The sequence below is a fragment of the Coturnix japonica genome, chromosome 12 (genome assembly GCF_001577835.2).
Source record: "Coturnix japonica isolate 7356 chromosome 12, Coturnix japonica 2.1, whole genome shotgun sequence".
NCBI classification, from domain to species: Eukaryota; Metazoa; Chordata; class Aves; order Galliformes; family Phasianidae; genus Coturnix; species Coturnix japonica.
In genome coordinates this window covers 16,123,840-16,138,447 of record NC_029527.1, presented here as the reverse complement: position 1 = coordinate 16,138,447, position 14,608 = coordinate 16,123,840, and the positions used below count along the sequence as shown (strand labels likewise).

The 14,608-nt window shown below is 41.4% G+C and overlaps 1 long non-coding RNA gene across 2 annotated transcripts in view; it reads right to left on the bottom strand.

The window, feature by feature from the left end:
* Positions 1 to 14,038, bottom strand: part of LOC107320018 — a 54,951-nt gene extending 40,913 nt beyond the window's left edge. For both annotated transcript variants that reach the window (XR_001558101.2, XR_001558103.2), the window contains exons 1-4: positions 13,950 to 14,038; positions 7,533 to 7,623; positions 5,733 to 5,810; positions 5,393 to 5,525 (exon numbers count right to left, since the gene is read on the bottom strand). This is a non-coding gene — a long non-coding RNA (uncharacterized LOC107320018). The remainder of the gene's footprint in view (positions 1 to 5,392; positions 5,526 to 5,732; positions 5,811 to 7,532; positions 7,624 to 13,949) is intronic.
* Positions 14,039 to 14,608: the final 570 nt, after the last annotated feature.

Here is a 14,608-nt window from a genome sequence, read left to right as displayed (position 1 = left end):
TCTTTTTTAGTCTGATGACATTTCAGCAGCAGAAGATGGGTTTAATACTTACAGTCAATCATGAGAAATTTACATCAGCCACTGTGACACCGTTTGTGAAATGAACACATTGGTTTCAGTAGGGAATTCTATGTATAAATTCATAATCTGAATGACATTCTCTGTTTTCCCTCTGTAAAACATGTGGAAGTCTACAACCCATACATGAAACGGAGATGAGTTCTTGTTCTCACTGCTCTTTCCCTGGTCCTCCTTCAATTATTTAAGCCTATTTATTCCCTTCTTGTCTCCCTCTGATGTGTACAAGAAAGCAATATTCACCGCTGAGCCCATCAGCACAGTGCAAAGACTGGATGAATTACAAACTTTCAGACTGGAACTTCAGAGTGACATGAATGAGTGCGGTGCCAAAGTCACTGGGCTTGTACCTGGTGAAGATCTGTTGTGTGCCATCACTGAAAGTCAGTGAGAAAGAGTCCCTTGTGTTACGACTCCTCTGACCACCAGCAAGACACTGGGAGAATTCTGGAGATCCCAGAAGACCCAAGGGTGGGAAACAAGACAGATGAGTGCCTCAGAGACTGCAGCAAGAAGGGAAAGAAACACATTTCCAAGGCCAAGGATCACCAGCACTGGTTACAGAACAAGCAGTCACCACTGTATGGCTGAAACAAAGCTGGAGGTGTCCTGAGTCATGTGTTTCACCACCACCTTGTCTGACACAAAGTGAAGAGCAGCCAGTAATTGCAATTGTGTATTTACTGATGGCTTACAGACTTAATAAACAGAGAGAAATCCATTTGTTATATCCCAAGGCATACAGAGCTCAAGGCTGGAGCATGAAGCTATCACACAACTAATTTATCTTAATTGCCTTTAAGGGCCATGCTTGTTAGCATCACTCCTCAAGAGCCTTGCTCAGCCTTGTTTTCTCTGACAGAACTTCCCAGAACCACAGAAGAGCTCTCTGTTCCAGTCTGTTGGATGGAGCACAAGCAGTCTGAGCAAGCCTCCGGCTCTCAGGGCTAAAACACCCAACTGTGGGACCTAGTGCACCCCAACATGCTGGGGTGGGGTTAACCAGACCTGAGTACGTGAAAAACCCCATTTTGGAAAGATTCTATCCAATTCTTTCAATAATAGTGTGTTTGTGCCACATTCCTGGGAAAAAGAAAAAAGGATGAACATGAATTTTTAAGCTTGAGTTAAGTACGCCTTGAAAAGGCAAAGCTAGAAACTCACATTTTCCACTTAGAAAGCTCCCAGCAAACTGTGAAAATTAATCCTGCAATGACTGTGAAGCACACTTGAAGCAGCAGGGGCCTGACCCTGCTGAAACATTACTCAGCAACCAGGGTTCCTGTGTCTGGGCAGATGGGCAACAACTGAGTTAGGGACAGCTTGTCCCTAAAGCACAGGACAGGCAGCCCTCATGGGCAGCCAAAGCCAGCTCTGGAATTGGAACTGTGCTGGCAAGAAAACCCAGACATCAGCCAATTCTTGATCAAAACTGGTGGGAGTTTTTGTCGATGTTCAAAGAGAATGGGGCAGTATTTGCTCAAGGATTTACATCTGCAGCTCTGAACAAAAGCCTCATGTGACCAAAGTAATGGGGAAAGTCAGGTAAATTGATAGGAAATGTTGCCTATCCTGGAAGTAACTGCTACAAAAACAAGTGGAGATTCAGAAGGGGCAAGAAATCATTATTAAAAATTGAATGCTATAGGGACATGGCAGGCATGGCCATTGTTGGTGCCATAGTGCAAGTCAGTTAAAGAGGACAGGTGAGTTTCTCCCTCAGACTAATGCTCATCTCTCCATAAAAGCACAGCAATCCTCCCAGCACTCACTGTACGCCGTCTGCCCTACAGCTATATCAACCACATACTTCTATGTACAGTGTTGTAACTTTGCAGCTTCTTCATATTCATCACTAAATTTATGAATGAAAGTACCAGCATACTGCAACTTCGTGCACCCAGTATTTTTTAATATTTTGAACATATCCCAGAATATAACAGTATTTTTGTACACTTAACAAGCAACAAGAGGAGTTTTATATCACTCAAAGTAGCAACTTCCACAAGAGCAATCTTCAGCTGTTGAGTGAGAAGTGTATTGGCAAGGCTTGTCTAATATACTCAGAGTGATCTGCAGAAGATCCCAGTATCACTAGAGATGATACATGAATAACAGTGGATAATATGATGTAATTACAGGGATTATCCCACCCCTGGGACAGAAAAAAGAAGTGAAATTTAAGCACTCTTTAATCTCACTGGGACAGAATGAACTTGATGATAACCATATTTTGCTCAAAAGAATTACTCGTACTAATTAAGAGAGGAAGGTGGCAGTTCAGAATCTATTCCTGATTGTCATTTCAGATGTCACATCAATCTATTCCACTGAGAAAATAACAATCAAAACACTCTCTCAGTCCCAGCAAGCCTATTTGTACTACAAAATCACTTTTACACAGCTGATAATTATGGCTCTCTTTCAGGCACTCAAGTGAACCAAGACTGTCAACCACATTGAGTAAAGACAAACATATTCATAAGGAAAAACTATCTATACATGAACTGCATGTATCCACTGAAGTCCAACACATGCTTTAAACTGCAATAAAATGTTCAAGAGCCAGACTGAGAAACAGCATTTCAAAGCGTTCCAGATATGCTGAGCACAAACACAGGGCCACATACCTAAATCCCAAGACATATTCATCTGTACGCTTGGAAATCTCAGTTCCTTTGTGCATCTCCAACATATTCAAAATATGCAGCTAAAATATTTCTTTTAGCAGTTGCTAAAAGAAATATTTCAAAAAACTACAAAAATACAAATCACAAACAAACAAAGAAAAACAAAACAAAACAAAACAAAACAAAAAACCACATACAAATGCATGAAAGGGTAATGCTTCTTCCACTGACCTTTGGCCGTACTGTTTCCATAGTGAGAAATGAAGCTGTGCTCTCCAAGCAGCCTGTAGAAGCCGCTTGACACTTCATTGCAGTGTGCATCCCCACCACTGGCACGGCAGGGCCAGTGTGCCATGTCCTCATGCTCAGCTGGGCACAGCAAGAACATGGTGCTGGGATGGCTTAGCTGAGAACAGTCCAACACGTGGCAGCTGTTTTCATCTGGAGCCACGCACACAGTGACCATTAACAATAATGATATTGATCCTGCAACTGCTATGAGCAGGGAATTCCAATCAGTTCCTGGATGAGCTCAGGGAGCTGCTGCAGTCCCCTGCTGACAACACTTCTGAAGACGGTGTATACAAATGTGTTTATCCAGTCACAACAATTCCCAGAATAAAACTGAAAATGAGAACTATTCATAAATATTTATCCACGTATATACAGTGTAAAAATGACATAGTAGTAACACTATATCGATATAATGAGCGCACAGCAAGCCAATGAGTGTATATAATCAGCAGCATTTACATTGCATCGCCAGCTCTTCCATTACCTTTCTTTGCATCTGGCCTTAAATTCTCTTGCAAGACAATCTGGACTGTACATGTATAGTTCCGAGTGAAAGAAAAATTGCGTGTCCTGTTCTGGCCTCTTGGCATTTCTGTAGAATAAGAATTTATGCCAACTTGGGGAGGCGTGACATGCATTTCACACGGCTGACATCCCTGTGTGCTTTAACTCAGGGACTGCATGAGAGAAATAGAATAAAATCCTATTACCAGGTAAAGCATCCTGGGGGAAGGCAGTGGTTGCAAGCCTAAGGAACAGATGCCTTTAAGCTCCTGCACTCCTACAAAGCCAGGCACATATAATTGAGTGAACAGCTCCAAATTACAAATAGAAAATCATAAATTCTGCAAAGGGTTGTCTTTCAGGCTCATAACACCTGAGGAAATGGAGAGACAAAACTGTGTGCTTGTTAATTGTACTCATGGGATTCAAGGACTGGCTTCAGTGATGGAGTTGCCATCCCTATTGCACTGCTGGGCCAGGATGTTCAGACAGGTGCAGGTTTGCCACCTGGACATTTTCTACAGCAAAGACAACCAAGCACGAGCAGGCTGTGGGAGTCTGAGATCTTCCAAAGTTGCATGAGCACAACCATGGGAAACCTAAACCAAGGCTGAGTTCATGTCCAGGTTTTCCCCAGCTCCTTTCCAACCAACTGCTGGTTCTGTAGCAAGAACTTCATCAAGTAATATCATGATACAAAATAAAAAATAATGACTGGATAACATGATGAGGTGTGAGCAGTGCATCGGGAAATAAAGGGATGAAGTACAATAAAGGTCACAGTACTGGTAATCTCAGTGCATTACAGTAGATGACAGAAGGAAAATCTAACTTTTAAGAGCAATATCCTTATTTCCAGAGAAGACAAAACAAATATTAAGGATTTTTTTATCCATCAAGAGCTAATAAAAACATCAAATAATCTACGTGAACAAGATCCATACCCAGTGGAATGGAAGACTGATGCTGTTGTGTTTTTTTTACTAAAGGAAAAAGCATTGTCCAAAGTTTTGGTTGCTTTTCTATAAAAAGAATTCATCCACCTTGATAGAGGCAATGGGAGTCCCATGAGAAGGCCCTGAGACATAAGCAAGTCTGGTGGAACATTGATCCTGACTTTGTCAAAAATCAGACAGACAAAATCCTCAAAGCTGTCAGGAAAAAGAAAGAAATCTCTTCCTATGAGAAAACTTGTTTGTCAGTGGCAGGGGGCCAGGTTGGATGGAGAATGGCGTGGGAAGTTTTCTGGCCAAGCATGTCCATTTTATCACCCCCCTGAATATCAAACTGCCCAACTCCCAGAGGCGTCTTTTCTGGCAGCTGCTAAAAGAAAATAAAAGCAAAACAAAATAAACCCCAAAACCAAACCCTACAAACAACCAGAAACATCAGGGAAAAAAAAAAAAAAAAAAAAAAAAAAGAAAAAAGAAAAAGAAAAACACACATAAGGAAAGGAGCAGCTGCTTCAGTGTGCTACCAACTCCTATTTTCCCATTCTTTATGAAATCTAAAACATCGCCATTTTTCCACACATCATCTTTCCTCCTTGTAAGTCACCATTTCTCTAATCACATCTATCACATTTCAGCAGCTTGGTTCTTTGTGGAGTTGTATAGAAGCTACCAAATAAGCACAAAACCTCTTTGCACTGAGTCAAAATAATTATTTTAATTACTGCAGATAGTTGAAGTATATTTGGACTGCCACGGGAGCTGTGAGTAAAATAATACTATATCAGCTATTATTTGAGTGAAATAATAACAAGAATTAATATGGTTGCTGTTCAGAAGCATGTGAGCTATCTTTCTTTCTCCTCAAATTCCCAGGGTCACATAAAGTTATCAAGTACATGATTTAGTAGACAGTATCCGTATATAATTACTTACCCTATAAAATAACGTCTGTGGTTTATGAGCATTTAAGTGCTACCATTCAGTATCCCATTTCACAGTGGGGTTCGGGTTTGCTGCACATACGGATGTTTAAGTTGCAGTGTGATGCTCCCTACAGCTTCACTGGCTAGAAAACAAACACTTGCGATCATTTTTTAGCATTAATATCCAAGCTTGAGATTCAATTTCACTTCCCGTAAATACTATCTGTTGCCTCCTCTGTCTACAAATACTCGTCCTGATAAATTCATTGGCTTTGAAGAAGATAATTTCATGAAAAGCCATAAGGCAAACCATACTTTTCCTTAAGTAAATACCCACTCAGAATATTCACCTCAACTTAAGGATACTCCCATGTGACTGTGGTACTTTATAAGTTACAGTTGGCCTCGGGACGCTTTGATGTCATGATCTAGAAAGAGAAAATGTCCCATGGTGATAAACATACAGAATGCAGTAATTAAATGTTTTTGTGTTCTAGTTCTAATACGGTAGTTATCAGATAATACAGTCTTTAAAGCTGCTTGATCCTTAGCACAACTTGTAAAACTTTTATTGAGTAGAATAATCACCCCAATTTAAACCCTGTTCTTCCACAGGAACAAGTTGGGAATATTAGGCTCTAATCAATCTAACATGATTAATTAGAAAGAAACAACCAGTATTGATAAGTGTGGGCAGACTTTCCCAGTTTTTGGCATAAAAATTAACCCATAGAGAAGAGTACCAGTGTGGTTTACAACAATCTGTAAGAGCACTGGTCAAAGAGATAAGGAGCAATGAGGACACCTCTGGCGTGGACCAGGTCATGGAGCGGTAATGGTTGCACCACTCCCCCCTTTTCTCCCCTTGTTCCCTCTGAACTGAGGAAGGCATGATGCCGGATTCATGTCATCCTCCCCTTTTTGCAGTGTTACTTAATTGCATCATCAGTCTCTTATTTCACTGCTCCGTCCTCTGTTAATTGTTTAATTTTCTTGCCCTCATTAGCACTTTAGCGGGCTGTGCATCTCAAGCCATCAATTCCAGTTAGCTTTTTGGTACGTCATCCCACTTTCTATTCTCCATAACATCTCTAGCAGAAGACAGTGATGCATTTCTGAGTTTGAAGATGCCCAAGTAAGTCACAAAGTCCAACAGACAGGAGGACCTTAGGGAGGCATGCCCCAGTGTGCGTATGCCAACTGCATTTGGGAATGCAGTCCAGCAAGGGATGGTGTTAGTCACAGGCTGATCCTGAGAACAGCACCTTGATCAGAACAAATGGTTTGGAAGGAAATGCCCTGCATGTACTGGAGGCAAAAGGGGGAAGAAAAAGGCAGAAAGGGGAAGAAGGTGATGAGGTCTCAGCGCCACTGCCACAGGGGTTGTGCCCCATCCCTGGAGGAGTTCAAGGCCATGCATGAAGCCCTGGGCAGGCTGATCTGGTTCCTGGCTACAGCAGAGCCTTGCTGAGATGCCATAGCTGGGGGTGCCAGCAGTCTGCTCCTTGCTGAGCTGCACTGGGCTTCTGCAGAGCCTTTGAACTAGAAAATTCCCTTGAAGGGAGGCCCACAGGGAAGAGTTACCTGGCAGAAGAGCTCGATTAACGTCACGGCAGAAGCACACAGATGGCATTGATTCTGTGCATCTCCCCACCACCTCCAGATAAATGATTTAAAGGGGAATTGCTTGTGATTGACAAAGGATTCGCACAGAACTGCCTGCCTGGAGGTCCTCTCCTGAGTTTGCCTCCATGGGCGGGAATGTTCTGCTCTGCTGCTGCTCTGCACAACCAGATAAATAAATGTCTACATGGGTCCTAATTAAGACCAAAACTTAAAAGGAAAATACCAGGCAGGTGAATGTTGCACAGATGTTTAGAACTATTTATGAAGGACCGCAGGAAGAACACCTGTCAGAACATTTGACAGAAATGGAATTAAAACCTCCCTGATCTAAAAGGCAAGGAAATATGAAAAGATAAATCTTACCCTCTTCTCTTCCCTCTGAGACCCACATAACACTAACATAGGGCAGAGACAACACAGTAAAGTGTTTTCAAAGAAAACAGCTGGTAGTAACTGTGCTGCCTATTTAGGCACCTAAAGTACACATTAACTCTTGTCTCCACATTGTTAAATGTGAACAATACCGTTCTGTTCTTGCGCAGGATCAGTTGGGATCGTGCCTCATAAACAACTCTTCTTGAAACGTACAGTGGATGCTCAGAGGACTGATACAATCTACAGCGACAGATGGAAAGAGAAGATTAAGACTACTTAAAAATGAGTAATAACACTCCTCTATGCTCATGCGTTCGCAAAATTGTTAAATCTCAGTATCTCTAAGAGAGTAAAGTTGACTCGGAAAAAAACCCAGCAGAGCAACCAGAATTTGATAGATAAGTGTGTGCATAAAATAGTGTTAGGAATCCATTGGAAGATTAGAATACAGAATTTTTAACTGCAGTCATAACCCAAATTGAAGAGCGCAGGAACCGGGCACAGAACAAAGCACTCCAGCAGTGCATACAGAAATGGGACACATCTTTTTTTCTTGTAGTGACTTAATGCTGGTGCATAAAAAAGCCTGTACTAATGTCGCCCTGTATCTTATTTCATGCAACAGGTACTATTTCAAGTGGAAAGTATTTGTTGGTGCAAAACTATCACAGCTTTTATGCCATAATCCCTCAGTGAGTTAAGATAAATACCAAATTCTATAAGAGATGTAACCACAATGCTGAAAGCACTCACAGTTCTTTACCACTGAAACTTTGCCTCATCAGGATTTTAATCAATTCCTCTTAGCATTTAAGTATCCAATGTATCTAACAACATGAGCTTAATTCAAAGGTGGTGCTTATTAGCAAGATAATCATATTTATTACTTAAACACAGTGTCTCACTGATGTTCAGCCCAGAACGGACCTTGCTCTCACTTCTATCTTCATAAAAGGATTTGGATTGGTTTCAACAAAAGTAGGTGATTAACCAATTAGAAAGAACTGCACCCAAGCACCCTGACCCCCCTCCAACCCTTTACACGTGTGCGGAGATGAAGTGGCACTGCATAGGAACCAGGGAATTTCAATAGGAAAATCCAGTGGTCACACACCAAGTGCCATCATCGCACTTCCCACATGGTTTTAGGCACTAAAAGTGTTCAAGGTTCAAAATAAAGCATGCAATAATGCCACGCCATGCTGCTGCTAACTTTCAGAATAACTTAAATATCCATTGAAGTGCAATATGGTTTTAAAGAGGCAAATCTTTTGAAAGGGCATGTGAGGATTTGATCCAGAAGTCAACTGACAAAACCGTTCTAACATCTTTAAGTTAATGGGGAGTTCTCTAAAGAATGAAAGAAAGGCCAGTTATCTCACAGCTGTAACAAGCTCCAATGTTCAATATTTCCCACTTCCTATGATATTCACAAGGATCTTTCTCTGGATAATTTCTATGTGCTACATTAGAACTGAGTGCATTACTTCCTTGGGCAACACTTGCAGTAAAAGTAGTCCTGAAGCAAATGTTCAAAATGCATCAGTACTTTCTAGGATTAACAGCCTGGTATTTTTATGCACAAAGTGGGATGGGAGAAGGAGGGAAGGAAATTTCACACATGTCAAGAGGAGCTGGTTTGCAAACATGTGAAAGCCTTTAAATGCTATTTTTGAAAGGGTTGGTAGCCAACATGCCAGCTGGGCAGAGCTCTGCCTCAAACGGTTATTTCTTAATGAATTTAAGTGAAAGCTCTGAAAGACTCAAAACTCATGAGGAGAGCAATGAATTCAGGGCTTTAACTCATGTCACATCAGCCCATTGCCCATTGCCAGCACATCAGCCCACATTCTTACGATAAGCAAGGAGTAGCATAGTTCAACAGCTGGCTGTTATTTTCCTACACTTGGTATGGTTTCCGTAACTAAAGAGGTCTTTGATGACTGACTATACTCTTTAAAGTTATATTTCATTTATTCTTAAACATACCATCAGCTTGCAAAAAAAGAAAAAAGATAGAAAAAGGAAGTGGTTGATAGATGGCAATGTTGATCTCACTAGTTTGCATTATTCCCCACTGAAACGGCTCTAATTTGATGAACAGATGCAACACGGCATATAAGTGAATAAACCACTCTGACCCAAAAGCCCAGAACTTCACCCTCATATTCTTCTTTCCTTTGGTGACTGATAAGACAAGGCCATATTACTCTATCAGGAAGAACAAAAGCAAAAGGAATGTAATGCTTTTTTTACATTATTTATTTTCATTTGCTACTCAGCTGCATATCAATAAAGGTCCTCAGATTTTTTAGAAATTTGCCTTCCTGCCAGTTGTGAACATTAAGAACCACCTGCTTTTGAAATGAACTTCCCTTTACCTTTTAAATAATTAACTCCTGATGATCAAATACATCCTTCAGTCTGGTCGGTAAAGGGGGAAAATAGAAAAAAAGTGCACTATCCATCAAAAGAAAAACACTGAATTATTTTCTTTGTCATTCGCTGCAGTAATCAGAGTAACAGAGATGGGACAATGGACAAGGACAAATATCCTCGTACATGCAATGTGTTGTGACATGGATTAACATGAATTCCAGTTGTGAAACTGTTCACACCCCCCATTTCTGGGTTGAATTTATCACTAGTATGTAATAGACTCAAGAAAACCTCAGATTCAAATGCAGATGTTTCACAAGGGATCAGACCCTGCTGAAGAGAGATCTCAGTGGCACAAACAGCTCCACAAATGGTTACTGGCTTCTCACCACCTGTAACCTTCTGATCTAGACCCTTACTTACAAGATACATCTGCATTATAAAACAGCTGGTTTGCTCTGTTTTCTGTGAGGATGTCAATGTTTTACAGGTCTTTGGAACATTAAGTAATAGTCTTCCTTCTTGGGTCAAGATCAAGGTGGAGAAATAAAGCCTGCCTCTGCTATGACTAAGTGGAACATTAAAAGGAAGGTTGGAGGACTGGGAAATCCCAGAGCTGCAAATTGCTGATGGCTGGGAAAGCCAATTAATGCCCTGAAGCCCTCATCTCTATCTTCTTACAAATAGAAGTCTCTCCTTTTGCCTGTTCAAATGGACAGATATTCAGCATTTCCATACAAGCAAAGCCAAATTGTAAAAACCTACTTGAAGAGACAGGATATATCATACATTTTTCTGTTGCAAAGCTTGTCACTAAGGGATCAGGATGACTGTTTAGTCACGGGCATTGAACACATTAAATGCTTCCTACAGAAAAACATCCTGCTGGCAGCACGGTGGCCATTGCTAAGTTCTTGAATTTGCCTTTCATGATCACTCAAAGATATATTATTTTCAGGGACACGGACCTAACTAAATGCAAGTGCACTTACTTCCTATATATGGCCTATATATGCACTGGGGAAATCCAGTACTTTTAATAAAATTAATTAACCCTCTGTTTAAAAAAAATGGACTATATCTAATCACAGGCATTAAAAAAAGTTAGATTGAATGTATAATTGACCTTGCATTTTAGTTAAATAGATGAATGGCAACTGGAACATGCTAAATTAATTATTGTACATTCACACCTCACATTCACCCCCTCAAAAATAAAATAAAATAGAATAGAATAAAAGTAAGAGATGCGGGGTACTAAAGTGTATTATTAGTAATACACATAGCCTTAACCAATAACTCAATTACAAGGAAGTAACTGAAATCCAACATGACTTGGAGCAAGTCGTACCCTGTGCCATGTTGGTTTCTGTGAGTGCTACATGCCACTGGGGTCTGATTTCTGAAATACTGATGGACTGCATGCAGGAAAATTCACCAATGCTCTCAATGACAACTCCTTACAACAGACAACTAATAATACCTGAAATCTCTCCCTGTGGTGCTTACTTCCAAGTTGCTCTTTATGCTACTGAAGAGATACTGCCAGCCTTGCTTATCGCTAAACTCTGTTCAAAGACCTGATAACAACATACATCTGTTTGCCAGTCTGAAAGCCAAGTCCTTACCTACACCCTCACAACAGCCAGGACAACCCATTGCCCCCCACACACAGCCCAGCACTGATATAGTTGAGCCTGTTTTCCATGGATGAATGGTTTAACACGTTTGCTCTTGCCCAGTACCTGTCCCAGAGTGAAGGATGTGGTACCCAGAATTTACAGATCAATTACTTATGCAGTTCAGAACAATGTACCCTTATTCCACATAGTGTGATTCACAAAAAAATATTTCCCACAGTGATTTGCAGAATTGCATAATACAGTTATAAAGTTAAAATAATGGCAGAGGAAAAAAAAGGAATTAGAGTCTATAACCACTGAAGAAGAAATATGTTTTCAAATGTGATTTGCAAATAGACGGTGAATCAATGAGGCAGGGAGACAAGAGGATGCTTCTACAGGAAAAATAGCCAGGGAATGAAAAGTGGGGCATTTAACAAGGCATTGCACTCCTTTACTGCTACTTGCATGGACTGTCTTCAACCATTAATCTGCAAATTATTCACTGCTGGATCCCCAGTAAGGTTATTAGCACCAGACTTTATTTTTGCTCTTTTTCACCTCATGAAAGGTGCTTGGGCTGATGTACTCACACTTGTCAGAGCAATTGCTGGTCCATGTCTCTCAGAGATGGGATGCCATACAGTGACATGACTCCTGCCAGCAGCAGCACCCAGGAGCTGCTGGGCTTAGACCTGGACAGCATAGCTCAAACACACCTCACTTGCACCCTTAATACGTGTGTGTGTGTGTGTGGCCCTGACTTTCCAGTATGTGTTTCACACTAAGAATTACTAGATGTTTTCTTTGTGCACAGGAATGTCCTTTGAATACACCTGGACTTTTGCTGTGATATTTAATTCACAGCAAGGAATTTGAGACATACCCATTGCATTTTAAAGACAAATCCAAATACTGCAGGTAACAGAGCCCAAATAACAGTAATAAAACAGAGTAAAAATAGTAGTAAGATTAATTTCAGTGGGCATAGCCTTGAGTTTGGACCTTGTGGCATACACTGAAACAAATTCAAAATTGCTCAAAGGCCACGGTGGGATTGAAAGAGACATCATTCTAAGATGGATGGAGAAAACCCACCCCAAACCCATGGGCTGATGGCTGGCAGGAGGCCTTGGAACCCTCACCTGGGAAGGAGGTACCTGCTGGAGGAAAGCCATGTTGCTAAAGATTCAGAAATCCAAGTCACTTCACTTACTGTACTTAGAGCTCCACATGCCTTAACCTGCATTCATTTCCCTTGGAGTCAGCTTGATATGGCAAGGAAAAGAAAATGGTAGGCAGGGTAATCTCTGTCAGAAGTGTGCAGAACTTACCCTGTATGTCGCAGACATTGAACTGTCAGTAGTCTAAAAAATAATAAAGGCTGATCTCAGTTTCTGTCAAATCAAACCGGCACAAAAAACTTGGATACTGATGTAAAAGAAAGAAGGAAAAAATCGATGTCAATCCATTTCTTCACTCAGAAGTGACAGTCCAACAAGACAATCAGAGCTTTAAGACTGAAAGTGATTTCTATACATTCTATAAGTGGGTTCTGGAAGAAGCTGAACCAAATAGATAGTGTTCAAAAGGACCATTTCCTAACTGAAATTTCCATAATCCCTCTGTTATGTCCAACGATGGTGAGCACAGAAGCCTGCAGCTGAAATTGCTTTCTGACAAAGAAGAAAGAACAAGTGCAACAGATGCAGGTCAGAAAGATCTCCTCGAAGGGCAGAATAACCTGTAGGCCTATCTACAAATCCCAGCAGTATTCTCTCAGACCTATGTTCATTTAGAGCCAGGAGGAATTGTTCATTTCAGTGATAGCTGCAGAAGCATTGTGTGGCCAATAGACTGTCATCAACAGAAGGTATTTCCTTCACTCATCAGACAGCTCAGGCAGAGCTCAGAAGCAGGAAGCCAGCCTGTAAACACTCAGCAAGGTCTCAATGATGTGTCTCAGATGCTGCAACAATGTTAAAAACAACAAATATTGCAGCAACAGAGAACAGCGGTTTAACAACATCGTGAGTGTTCAGGACACCAGGAAATGCTGGTTGATTCTGAGTTTTAGAGCAGGTCTTGCTTTGGCAAAACTCAAGGGGCATCCGACAGTCACATCTCCCCAAATCCTTGTGCTTTCTGAGTTTAGACTGCTCACACACACTGCCTACAGTGCCTCAGCCTCTCCTGAACAAACACACTGATCTCGGCAGCTGCCATCCCTGAGCTCTGCTCAGCCCCTGTTGCACCAGCTGCAAAATGGGCTCCTGAGCTCAGTTCCAAACATCCCGTGGCACTTTTCCCAGAGGCTGAAGAACTTTTTATCTACTTGCTGAAGAAGGAGAAACCATCAGTTTCACCAATGGACTTTATGAGTGGCAAGACAGCAAAGCACCACCACACACAGCAGCACTAGCAGGCAGGGCTCCAGTGGCTCCCATGGCACAGAAACAAGTTCAGACTGAATAATGCTGAAAAATGAAAAAGTAAGGAGGAGGGGAAGGGAGTATTATTGATTGGGCAAGCCAAGACCTTTAAAACAGGCATTTCTGTACTTACTGGTTAAAATTAGGTTGAGCTGCTGAGAGTGTATGCATCCTTGGGGCTGCCTCTCCAGCCACCCCGCAGCAGTTCAGTGTGAATCACTTCCATGCTGATTCACACAATAGCTCACAGGCTGAGGTGGCCAATAATTCAATTAGCCGACTGAATTGGAAGTTGTATTTTATCTCAATAATGCAGCAGTTTGGATATAATAATTTCCTTTGACTGCTGAAAAGGAATTGGTACATAATAACACGATGAGTGGTCAAAATAGAAAAAGCGATTTTTAAGCGTGTTATGGAGAAAGCCTTGCTCAGCCAGGACACCCGTGTTTGCTTTAGCATTGAAAAGGATATAATGCCGTTCAGCTCAGTCCCCTCAAAAGGGGCCACAGCGCTAAGTGATGGCATAGAACCTCATCTTGAGCCTAAGCCTCTGAAGCTGAACACACAAGCTGTTCTATTACTTGATTCGCAGGCAATAAAGTAACAAGGCAGAAGCACCAAGTATCATTTGTGCCGCTGCATTCCAGTAGAAGAAATGGGAAATTCTGAAGGAACTGCTCACAGCCTCATATAGTATCACTAGGGCCTTTATAATCATTTTCTATGATGGCAACGGGCAAGAAGGAAGCGAAAACTGCAACAGTGCCTTCCAGCTGGTCGAATAATGGA